The sequence below is a fragment of the Orbicella franksi genome, chromosome 6 (assembly GCF_964199315.1).
Source record: "Orbicella franksi chromosome 6, jaOrbFran1.1, whole genome shotgun sequence".
Lineage (NCBI taxonomy): Eukaryota > Metazoa > Cnidaria > Anthozoa > Scleractinia > Merulinidae > Orbicella > Orbicella franksi.
Window position 1 is genome coordinate 24,422,757 of NC_138150.1, and position 12,596 is coordinate 24,435,352.

General features: G+C 38.6%; 1 protein-coding gene across 2 annotated transcripts in view; it reads right to left on the reverse strand.

Moving 5' to 3' along the window:
* Nucleotides 1–12,596, reverse strand: part of LOC145488904 (uncharacterized) — a 120,389-nt gene that overhangs the window by 107,295 nt on the left and 498 nt on the right. For both annotated transcript variants that reach the window (XM_081467742.1, XM_081467740.1), the window contains exon 1: nucleotides 12,059–12,596. This exon is cut by the window's right edge and continues 498 nt beyond it. The gene's annotated coding sequence lies outside the window, so the exon portion shown is untranslated. The remainder of the gene's footprint in view (nucleotides 1–12,058) is intronic.

A 12,596-nucleotide genomic window follows, 5' to 3' on the forward strand; every position in this document is an offset into this window, starting at 1 on the left:
ATCAGACCTTTCACTTAACACGCCAAGCGATTTTTATTTTCTTCATGCAGCAGTTTCTTTTCTTAAAATTTACCTGTTACCTCGGCCTTTGAGTAGTTGTTCCTGTTGCAGTGTGAGCTGCCAAATTGCTGAGTGAATAAGAACTCCATAATAGATAGTTGAGGCGGGGGGTGGGGGGGGGGGGGGAGAACGGGCTCCCCGGGCCCCTCCGCCAGATCCGCCAGTGCTGAATTTCAGGCTACATACCGCCGCCGTTACCTACTTGAGCAAGGGTAGCAATAACTGTCTCACTTATAGCGCGAGAAACAGCCTCCGAAATCGATCGGGCAAGAGACGCTGGGTCAGCCATTCATACTTTCATTATTTCTAAATAATGAATTTACATACTCAGTGAAGTTCATTATTTCTAAGTAACAAATTTACACTCGGCGAGATGAAACTTCATTATTTCTAAATAATTAATTTCTAAATAATGAATTTACACACACGGTTAAATTCATTATTTCTAAATAATAAATTTACAGCCGGCGAAATGAAACTTCATTATTTTTAAATAATGAATTTACACACTCAATTAAGTTCATTATTTATAAATAATAAATTAACACTTGGCGAGGAGAAATTCATTATTTCTAAATAATGAATTTACACACTCAGTGAAGTTCATTATTTATAAATAATGAATTTACACTCGGCGAGGTGAAATTTATTATTTCTAAATAATGAATTTACACTCCCGGCGAAGTAATTTATTTATAAATAATGGGATTTACAAACTTTATGATATGTAAATAACTATTTTAGAGATGACCTGATATATAAATAATTGAAGTTGTTTAGTTTATTATTTATATATAATAACTCTATGGTAAAAGATTATTTATAAATCAGGACGTACCTAAAATAATTATTTACATATCAACGGACAAGTTCTTGTATCTTATTTATAGACAAATTTTGTGGCATTTCCAATTATTTATAAATAAGGGGGAAATGGCATAAATTCGGTCTAAATAATAAATTTACAAACGGCGCCCCATATGCGTACACGCCCACGAGCACTACCGCTCGCCATGATAACCATGATAAAATCTATTCATGGGTTTCCTTTTCTTTCCTATATGAGTATGGGGTTCCACTTGAAGGAGCTCCGCTAAAATTTCTTGGTCTACCGGGTCATATCCTTCAACCAGCTGGTTGTTTACCTTTGTATAGCGCTTGCTCACCGTTCAGATGCCTTCCCTTATTCCTCTCGCGATAAAAAGGTGCATGTCTTGATATCGATCTGTCAAGGGCTCAAGCTCCGCACCAGTCCTTTTCAGAAGAGCATCCCAGCTCAAGCCTGCCGCACTGCAATAATGCGCTAGATCCAATCCGTATTTTTCCATACCTTTCTAAAAATTTAGAAAACATCCACTTACAGCAACACGTCTGTGGTTACGTACAATTAACAAATAGAAAACATGTACCGAGTGTCTATTGATTTCTAGTATAAATCTGCCATCGTTCTATCACGAATAGCGTTCGATCTCTGATTGGCCACGCTACTCAGCATTTATTCTATTGTAGATAGTGAGTAGCGATTCTTAACAAACTTAAACGATTACTAGATTTATACTAAAACCAATTAGATTATTCGCTCTCAATTTCTATGCGTAATAGTTGACACGGGTTACGCCCTCGTCAACTATAGCGGGATAGAAATCTTGACCTCATAATCTAATTGCTAAATGGAAATACGACTAAGTCTGGGAGAACGAGAAATACTGTGGAACACCAGCCGACAGGCCCCAATCTAGTATGTTGTGAAACATATTTGATGAATAATAAACACAATAGCCTCCATTTGGCGCAAAAATATGCTCAAATGAAGGCTGTTGGTGTGTGTGAAGCTCACATTAAGTCAGCAGCTGAGAAGTTTGTCAGTTTGAGTAACATGGTTCAAAAGAATTCTACAAAGATGACTGTGCATTTGTTTAGAGCCTGTTAATAAGAAAATCGGGTACCAGTTGGCTTCTTCAAATGGATTTCCCCTCCTTCGTGTTGGCTTCGCTTTTGTGTACCTTTATAATTAATCGGTTTCGAGAGACTTCATACTTATTTCCCAACTTTCAGTTTTTGCTTGTTTTGAGATGCGGTCCTTTGTCTGTTCGTATGCATCGAAAATCAGTTTTCGTATCCTTCAAAATTTTGTATTTAGATTCAGACTTTCATTAAATTTATAAGGCGCATTCATAATTACACTACACATTATTTTTAAAACTAGGAAATACTCAAACAGCGACTCAAGTGCTGCGAGGCAGTTTATGAAATAATGAAACTCTCCAGCATCCCTCGCAGCTGTAATGTTTGAAATGTTAAATAAAATCGTCATTTTGAAGTCCAGACCTATACTATACCTTAAGAAGAAATTTTTCAACTAAAATAACTCTGATATCAAACTTAGTATGATGACGGCATTTTTCATGTTAAGTTGAGATCTATTATTTTTTAAAATAAAAAATATACAGCAATCAGGCATACAATGTAATCACTTTTAATCATAAGACACCACTGGATAAATCAAATTATGTATTACTTTTATAAGCACAGTCCCACTTGTAATATTGAAAATAAAATAATTATGAATAATAATAATAATAATAATAATAATACTGAAAAACAATTTATTATGTAAACACCAGTGAAATACCAGTGAGGTAAGCTTTAGCGCATAAACATGATATCTTAACACTGTGAAAATTAATAACATGTGAAGATATCATTTTTGATAGCATTTTTCTTTTGTCCCTTTAACTACACATAAATTTGTTGGTGAATGATCGAAACATCTTCGGATCTTCTTCGGTTGTCTTCGGCAATCTTCGGTAATGCTTGGAGATGTTCGGAAAATGTTTCCCTGCCAGCAGAGGCTCTTTTCCTGGTGTTTGCTGACGGGAAAAAAGAGACCTCTGCCATGGGTCGAAAATGGCTTTGATTTAACCGCCGTCCACAGTCTTGGACAGCTCTATTTAAAACGCATGCTCCTTGCATTGTTTGCTGACCGGAACTTGAGCCCGTTGCGTCTCGCGCATTTCTTTACATTAATTTCGCTGTCAATTATGAGCCGACATTGTAAACATGGCGTACACATCGGCGTTCACGAAAGAGTTCAATCGTAAAGAGTTCCTAACTTTGCTTTCTTCCGCTTTGGATAACCTCGACCATGGAAACATAAAAAAAAAATTGAGTGGCAAGCAGTTCAAGGCCCTGTTTCATTTTTTAAATGAGCGAGACGCGTTTACGCGCTTCGCGACCGGGCATGGGAAAACTCTGATCTACCAGAATGCTGTACTTGTTGCACGAACAGGAAAGGTGAAAATTCTGCCATCGAACCCACTTGTTGTGGTTGTTTCACCGCTAAATGCGCTCACATCTGACGTTGAGAGTTCAGCGGTTTCTCTAGCGCATTGTCTCGCGCTTGTAGAATTATTCCGATAGCTGTCGATGAGAAATGCTTTGTCTTGTTCGAGAATCAATGTTCTCTTTATAACTCATCGGGATGACAAGGAAAAATCTGGCGACTCTCCGACCACTGTTAAATTTTCTTTGAGTCCTGCAGTTGTGGTTGTGTTGAAAAAGCTTCCCTGTCCAGCTAACTTGAAGTCAATACCACAGATCAGACAACAACTATCTCTTGACGATTTTGGTACTTTTCTAAGTGGTGTTTTCGGCAATCTAGTCGATATTTTCCTCTGTTTTCTACACAGAGAGTTAACTAACTGGAGTGTGAGACATAACGCGCCATCTGCGTGGGTTTTTCGCGCCAGTTTGAGTGAAAGGTTTTATTTTCGTCACGTGCTACGAGCCTCACGTGACGGCTCGGTCGCTAAGTCACGTGCACGGAGCATGCTCAATATAGCCATTTTCGACCCATAGCAGAGGTCTCTTTTCTCCCGTCAGCGAACACCAGGAAAATGGCCTCTGCTAAGAGGGAAGGAAAATGTTCGGAAACGTTCGTCTGGCCCTCGAAACAATTTTGGAAAATCTTCGGAAATCTTCGGAAAATCGTCAAAAACGTCGTCATTAGTATGTTAATATAATAATAATAAAAAAACTACATGGGCGCTTGTAGATATGGAATTTCTCCTCTCGTGTTCAACTTGATATCTAACTCTTTCGCTGCGCTCACTCCTGAGATATCGAGTTGAACATTCGAAGACAAATTCCATATCTACGCGCGCGCAGGTATTATTCTCTATATTATAATAAGAACTTTCCCACAATCCTTGTTGATTTTTTTACTATTTGTAATTATCTATAGATGTTTTTAGTAGATTTACATTCCTTTGTAGATGGTTCATGCAGTCACGGTCACTTAGGCCCATGGGCTATGCAGGCATCCTTTGCGGACTCTTATTTTTTAGCATACAGATGTTTAAGAACTGCATAGTAGCGGAGCTCCGGCGGCCTGAAAGGCCGCCAAGCGTAGCACCATAACTATAGGAAGAGAACTACATGCACGCATAGAAAACCATGCAACTCTTTTTTCACGGTCAACATGGCTAGCGGTGTGGATCACAAGCGCCTGCCCCCAACGAACGAAATAAAAAAAAGACGCCGCACAACATGGTGGGCATACTCCAGTTACATCATGTAAGTCATGCAGCCTTGCTTTACAGCGAACATCTTTGATATTGGATATACATGTCATGATCAATTGACACCTGTCAAAACAAGGTATATCCGCTGACCAGTATCACATGACCATATCATGGGCTCAAGTTTAGAGCTCATCAAGTTCAGGTGTTTTTTTAACTTGACTGCTGACCAAGTTCTAGCTTTTGATTGGATCGCGGGCTAAAGCGAGGTTAACTTGTTGAAATCAAGGCCAGGTTTCTCTTAAGCTGATAAACGCTAACCGAGGATTAAAAGTTAACCGAAGTATAATTTGCTTGCATAAAGATTTTTTTCACTGCTTATGTTTTGTGTAGTTTGAAATTAGTAAAACTCAAAAGAGACGGCCAAACAATATAAACAGAGAACCTCACCGCAAAGTTAGAAAACTCATGTCAAATTTCTCGCTTATCCTGATTTAGATTAATTGGTTTCTGAACAAACCGACCCATGAGCTCCGCTTATGCACTAGTCAATTGAAACCCCCACGCTTTGGGTCCAGGGGAAGGGTAGGGGATAATAGGGGCATTAAATCACTTTTGAACAACAATCTGTCCCCTGGGGTTGGTTCATTTGACTAATTTCAACTTTGGGTTCCTGGTTCCGTCCCTACGTGGGGCGTGCTAGCAATAGAGAAACTGGGTACTAGTTCTACGTATGGAACTTCAAAGATGGGGGAAGGCATGAGAAAGATAAGAGTGATTTGAGCCACGCATATCTTCCTTTCACTTCATCATCCACTATAATTGATATTCAATCTGAAGCAAGTAATTTGCATTGAAATTCAAATGATATCCGGAAGGTCGAAGGGTTCATGTCATGACGTGTTCTCATCTTTCAATTTCTACAGGTTTTATTCCAATACCAAGATAGCCATAAAGTTCTAGATCTCTGACAAAATGAGGATGTTGCTGTAAAGCTAAAGAGTGTTTTAGCCTGTTGAAGCATGAATAATTTTCCAAAAATATGACATACATATCTGAATGTGAAGTTAGTATTGTACTAAATATCATAATAATCAAAGCTGTATGCATGTAAACTTGGAAGACGAACATTTAAATGCATTTCTTTTTTCTTGAAACTTTTGACAGTTTCAACTTTCTCACCTCAGGGGGAAGGGCGTTTGATCTGAACTCTGGCCTCAGGGGGTAGGGATACTGATGCCTTTTGACCAGGGTCAATGTCAAATCCCCTACCCCTCCCCAGGACCAAAGGGGTGGGGGTTTCAATTGACTAGTGCATGTAAGGCTTAGCTAAGGCTATTTGTTTATTAGCTCCTGGTATACTGAGTTTAGATTAGTTCTGAGTTTAGGAAGGGAGTATAATGTAACTAACCTATAATGTAACTAACCTAAACTCAGTATACCAGGAGCTAATAAATATAAGTGCGCATATTAGAATCTAAGTATTGGGGTGTTCTTATAAGGTCTTATATGACAGTAGATGAGCAACATCACTCAGATTGATTTACAAATTCATGAATTTAGAAGGGAAAATTTATTGTGTGTTAATCTCTAATTGAAGTGTTGCCTGATATGTAGTTCGCTTTACACAACTCAGTCGCACTGTTTTTACCCTACTCTACTCTTAGGATGCACTTGATAGTCAAAGTGTTTTAGATACAGAGACAATTTGTCCTGATTTATTTACTGTCAAGCTCACTGGACAGTTCAATCACCCAGTAAATGGTCACAGAACAAAATCAACCGCCCGCTGGGGCCACACAAATTGCCTGCTGATGAAGGAGCTGAGGAATCACCCGTTCAGGAAAGTAATTGCAAGAGGCACAAACCAGTTTTAACAACTCACCCATTATATATGGTAGTAAAAACTGATCTACTCATTGTGATTGAGCCCGCTGAGGCACAATTCAATGTAAATAATGACAAGCCATGCTTGCCGTTTGTTGAATGGGCTAGATTGTAGAATGTAAAGTGTTTACAAGGTTGGTACATATCTTTCACTTTACACTCAGCCTTGGTGAATGCTCTCATGCAGTGACATTAGTTATGAATATTTAATAGCAGAGCTTTTGGGCCGTCAAGTGGAGCCCCATACTCATAGAAACCCATGAATCACTTTTCACATGGTAAAAATGGCTAGCGGCATTGCTTGTGCACTCAGGCACATACGCACAGCAACAACAGCAACAACGGCGATGAGGACATTGCACAACATGGTGGCCATACTCCAGCTAATAGGGCATGGTGGCCTTAGTTAACAGCGTACATCTTTAATATTGTACATCCATTTTATGGTCAATTGACACTGAACAGTGTCACATGACCATATCACGGGCTTACGTTTTATGCTTATTGAGGTCAGATGTTTTTTTTTAAAGTTAACCACTGACCAAGTACAGGCTTTTTGATTGGATCCTGGACTCAAACCAGGTTAACTTACTGTAATCAGGACCGGATTGTTCAGAACTGAGCTGGTTAACACTAACCCTGAGGATTAAAAGTTAACCAAAGTATAAATTTTTCTTCTATAAAAATGTTTTTCACAGCTTATGTTTTATGTAGTCTCTATACATTAACAAAAAAAAAATAGCAACAACAGCATCTGTCTTGGTTTGCAGTTAGTAATGATTTCAGTGATCCTAAATCCATCAATGTTTCTGTTGCAGCTGACTGTTTTGGCATCAAGATGTAGATCAATGACGCAATTTGATTACCTTGTAATGTCAGTACTAAAATGTTCAACATGAGCCTTTGAGAAAATCTCAACAACAGTACATGTACATGTATATTTTAAATCTAGTAAGTGGTGATGTCAATGACCCTAATCCATCAATGTTTTGTCTCAGCTGAATGTTTTTGGTTTTTTTGGCATCAAGGAGTAAATCAGTGGTGTCATCTTCACTAGCTGATAAAAAGAAAGGAAACAGAACATAAATAAAATTGCTCTAACTCACTGACATTCACACAATCATATTTTCTGATTTCATGACAACAGCAGTGCCATTTGGATAAGCATTACCTTATATACACTATACTCTACAGTACTAATCAGGGCCATAATATAACCCCCCAGTATTAAATAAATATGCAGATTTAGCCAAGCCTAAAAGCCAAGCTCCTGCCCAGGATAAGTGAGAATTTTGATTTGATTTTTTTTTTTTAACTTGGCATTGAGGTTTTCTGCTTATATTGTTTGGCCTCCTGAGTTTGAACAATCTCAAACTACACAATGCATAAGCAGTGAAAAACATTTTTATCCCAGAAATATTTATACTTCGGTTAACCTTTAATCCTGGGTTAGTGTTAACCAGCTCAGTTCCGAACAACCTGGTTTTGATTATAGAAAGTTAACCTGGCTTGAGCCCACAATCTAATTGAAAAGCCAGTGCTTGGTCAGCAGTTAACTTAAAAAAAAACACAAGACCTTGATGAGCTCAAAACTTAAACCCGCAATATGGTCGCATGACACTGGTCAGCGGATACCTTGTTTTGACAAATACACACGGCAACGACAGGGACGATGATGACAATGTCACACAACATGGTAGCCATACTCCAGCTGATAGGACATGGCAAGTAATACTGCTAGACATTTTTACCATGAGAAATTTCTCTAAGTTGGGGCTCCACTTGACGGCCCAAAAGCTCCGCTATAAAATATGCATAACTAATATCACTGAGAGCATTCACCAAGGCTGAGTGTAAAGTAAAAGATATGGACTAAAATTGACTCTTCCCCGGTAAAATCTTCACATTCTACAATCTAGCCCATTCAACATTAACCACAATGGGTTGTCATTATTTGCATTGATTTGTGCCTCAGTGGGCTCAATCACAACGAGAAGATCAGTTTTTGTCACCATGATGGGCGATTTGTTCAAAATAGTTTGTGCCTCTACAATTTCTTTAAAATTACTTTCCTGAACGGGTGATCCCTCAGCTCCTTCATCACCAGGTGATTTTGTTCTGTGACCTCACTGGGTGACTGAACTGTCCAGTGAGCTTGACTTGGTAAATAAATCAGGACAATGTCTCTGTATCTAGAACATTTTGACTATCAAGCGAATCCCATCTTTTTTGATTAAAATTTGGTTGACAGTACCACACTGGAAATGACTGTGCACATAACAATGCTGAAAAACCCATATAACAGTACTGTCTTCCCCTGGAAATATCACTAATTTGTCATGACTTTGATGGTTACTTCCAGCAATTGATAAAATTGCATTTGACATGCTAACTCTAGTGAAGAGAATAAAAATCTTACCTGATCTGCATGCTATCTTTGATCCATCTTCTCGAAACACAAATTGGTGATAGATAAGTCATTATGCGGACACAAATTGTCAACTAATGCCACTGATCCTAACTGCATCTTCTCAAAATGATCTCCAACGAAAAGAATTTGGATAAAAAATAGCCAGGCCCACATGGTCAGTCAAAAATAGTGTTTTTCTCACTAAGGCTTGCAGCAACTACTCAGATAAAATTAGTCCCCAGGCTTTTAATTCAATACCATATTATTATTTTGCATATATAATGAATCAACAGACAATATTAAGAAAAAAATGATCCCTTACTCTATAGATCTGTACATAGATACATACATACTAGATTATTGTTGCCTCCCTAGTGGGGCTTTTCAGGGACAATGACTTACACCAATTACAAAAATATACAATAAAATGAATATCCAAACATATACAATACAGCTAAACATATTTGTTGTCAAAAAAATTAACGTGCAACACTGTGAGAACTCTATCGGTGTTGAGTAGCGTGAAAGCAAAGCTGACTGAGTTGTGTAAAGCAGATTACATCAGGCAGCACTTCAATTAGCCGATTAACAATCACAATAAACTTTCCCTTGAAGTTCTAAATTCATGAATTTGTAAATCAATCTGAGTAATGCTGCTCATTACTGTGAATAAAAAGTCTCCTCTGTCCTTATAAAACAAAGCCCTTATATTTACTGAACATCCAAACCTTATTTTTATAAGACATTATAAGAACAGCCCACTGCTGATTCCAATGCATGCACTTTACATTATACTCCCTTCCTAAACTCAAAACTAACCTAAACTCAGTGCACCAGAAACTAATAGATATCTTCATACAGCACCATGATTTGTTTTGGGCAATAAATATATTTCAGGTAAAATAACTAGCCAACCAAAAAAGAACTGGAAAAAACTAAAATGAACTAAGGAATGAAATTAGCACCCTATCCGAATAAAGAAGCCTGTTTCCAATACGCAACGCCCTCCCTTCCTAAAGAGGTCAAAATTCAGCAACCTTATTGTACACTAAACAACCACATGTATGCAATGCGAACCTATTTTTTTATATGAATGCTGACATCGATCATTTCTTTTATTGCACCAATTATTATAATTTGCATTCACATAGTGTAAGACAATCCTAATCCAGTTTGTATTGAGAATTTTTGGGACGGATTTGTGCGCCAATTTGCACCCCCCCCCCCCACCCCTCCACAGGGGCAAATTACATTATGAGCACATGCACACAGTCACATATTTGCCACATTGATTTGAAGTGTGTATGACTTCTGCAAAGCTACATGAATTTTGACCCGCTACCCTTCAACAACAAGTAACTATTGAGCCGCCTGCATCATCAGAAAAGAACTTTTTTTAGCTCGGCAACGGCAAATGGCCATAAGTTGTGGTGAGGAAACAAATCTCCTGTTTAGCTCAGCAAATGGCCATGATGACTGTCAGATCGGTGGTCAGAAAATAAATTTGCAGATTTGTAGCTCAGCAATTAATTCCTTGTAGCCACAATTGCCTGTCAGAAAACAAACTTTCCATGTTGGGTAACTCACCAATAGTCCCTGTTTTGTGGTCAGAATGGTTCATTCACTTTTTGCATTTGCAAAAACAAGATGTAAATTCGGGCAATGTAAAGAAATACAAACACAAAATTTAAAAACTTTTGGCGACGCACTGTCTTGCAGGGTCACTGGTCAAACTTTATTTTCTCAAGAAATATTTGTTACAAATGTTGGCAATCTGAAATTGAAAGTGTCACCAACAGTTCAAATGCCTTTCCTGGAAAATATTTTGTCCAGTACAAGTTCTAAATACTTAATTAATTAAACATACTTTCACCGCAGGCTTCTGTGAACTTCACGTGCAAATTCTTATCTGTCATTCGATCAAACTTAGTTTTCTATTGAGGGATTTGAATACCATCAAAGTAGACCAAACATGCAAAACGCACTGCGCTATAAATCTTTGATTACTACTAGTATTTAGTAGTGTAACAATTAATCAAATTCTTGATTACCAGTAATCCCGATTATCAACATTCGGTTTGATTCATGATATCATTATTTAATGCCATGTTTCGGTTTTAGTTCAATTCTTTCCCTGTCTTTTCCAGGGTTCCCTCAGTGAGTTATTACACTGTGAAATCAGAATCCAGAACTCAAAGATGTTTGCAGTTTGTGTGCCATTTTGTGTTGCTTGGTAAAAATGCTGCCCTTCTACCACCCCTTGAGAACTTCCAAATAAGGCAAACCCTGTGCGACACGCTCATTGTCTGCATTGTCAAGTTCTCGAACATGGCAATGAATGACACACCAGCAGAGCCTTTTCTTACGGTACATATACTTTGTACTGTGTGAAAAGAAATAAAGCAAAAAGAGATAAAGGAGGCTCTGCTCGTAGGGTGCGAATGACCAATCCACTTGCTTTTAGATCCGCTGCACAGAGGGTGGTAAAGGGGGGTATAGATCATGTTTCACGGAAAATAAAGCAGCCCTTTCACAATTCACGAAAAATACAAAATCACGGTTCACGAGGAAAAAAATGGCTATTTCACATTTCACAGGAAATAAAAAGGGCCGATCACGGGTCACGAAAATACCCTTTACCACCATCTGTACAGTGTGGAAATATTATGGTTTTCCTGCTAAAGACGGTACAACAGACAAGTATAAAACTATCTGAAATATTTGCCAAGCGAAAAAAATTATTTAATATTTTGCGTAATGGAATTGAAATAATCTAAATCGAAACGCAATAATAATCGAAATTAAATCGAATCGCAAGGAATATGAATCGTTGCACCCCTCCTAGTATCAGGTCTAATTTGCTCCATCGCTTCAAAAATTTCTCCCTACGTGAATTTGATTGTGTTCGGAAGAAGACCTTGATCAAAGATTGAGTTCGAATTCGACGGGGTTTACTAACTGTGAATCCAACTCTACCGATCGCTCGAGCTGTCAGAAGTGCTCCGGGTTTTGAGCCAAAAATGCTTCTTGTTCCAAGTGAAAATACATAAACCGACCAGTCATTTGACGTTGTGAGAAGTTTTTGAACTGCTAGAACATTAAAGGATTGAACAAAGCGAAAGTGGTCGCACTTCCGTCTTATGACTCCCATGAGAGTCGAAAATGAAACTAGATGTCTTACCTTGAATAGCTGGCTCAGAGCTTCAAGTCGAAAGCCTTTTCAGAAGCACTTGCCTCCAGGATGTTATCAGCCACATAAAGATAGTTCGTCTTCGTTCAAATCACGGGCAACTTGACTGGAATCATCAGACATCGAGGATACAACTAATACACTCGGCAAAAACTTCGACTGTATGGAACTCGTATAGAAATGACTAGTGCGGGAAGAAGAGAGACACTGGGAACAAGGAAGTAGTATGGCAAACCAAATAACCAAACATCATTCTCGTCGCCATAGCCCTTTTCGCTCCTCTTAGCCGGCAGGGCCTTGGCACGAGAATCGAAGGGTCCTTCGATTCTGCCGGCTAAGAGGAGCGAAAAGGGCTATGGCGACGAGAATGACCAAACGTGACAAAGGTGGGTTGATTTTAAAATCACCTATCGAGTTTTAGCCTGCGAACGCAGACGTATCTCCGGCTGTCGCTTGTCTCCGCCAAAAATAACGTTTGCGAACCCGAGCCAGGAAACGATTTCTGTGACGTAGGAAATTAAGCCAATCA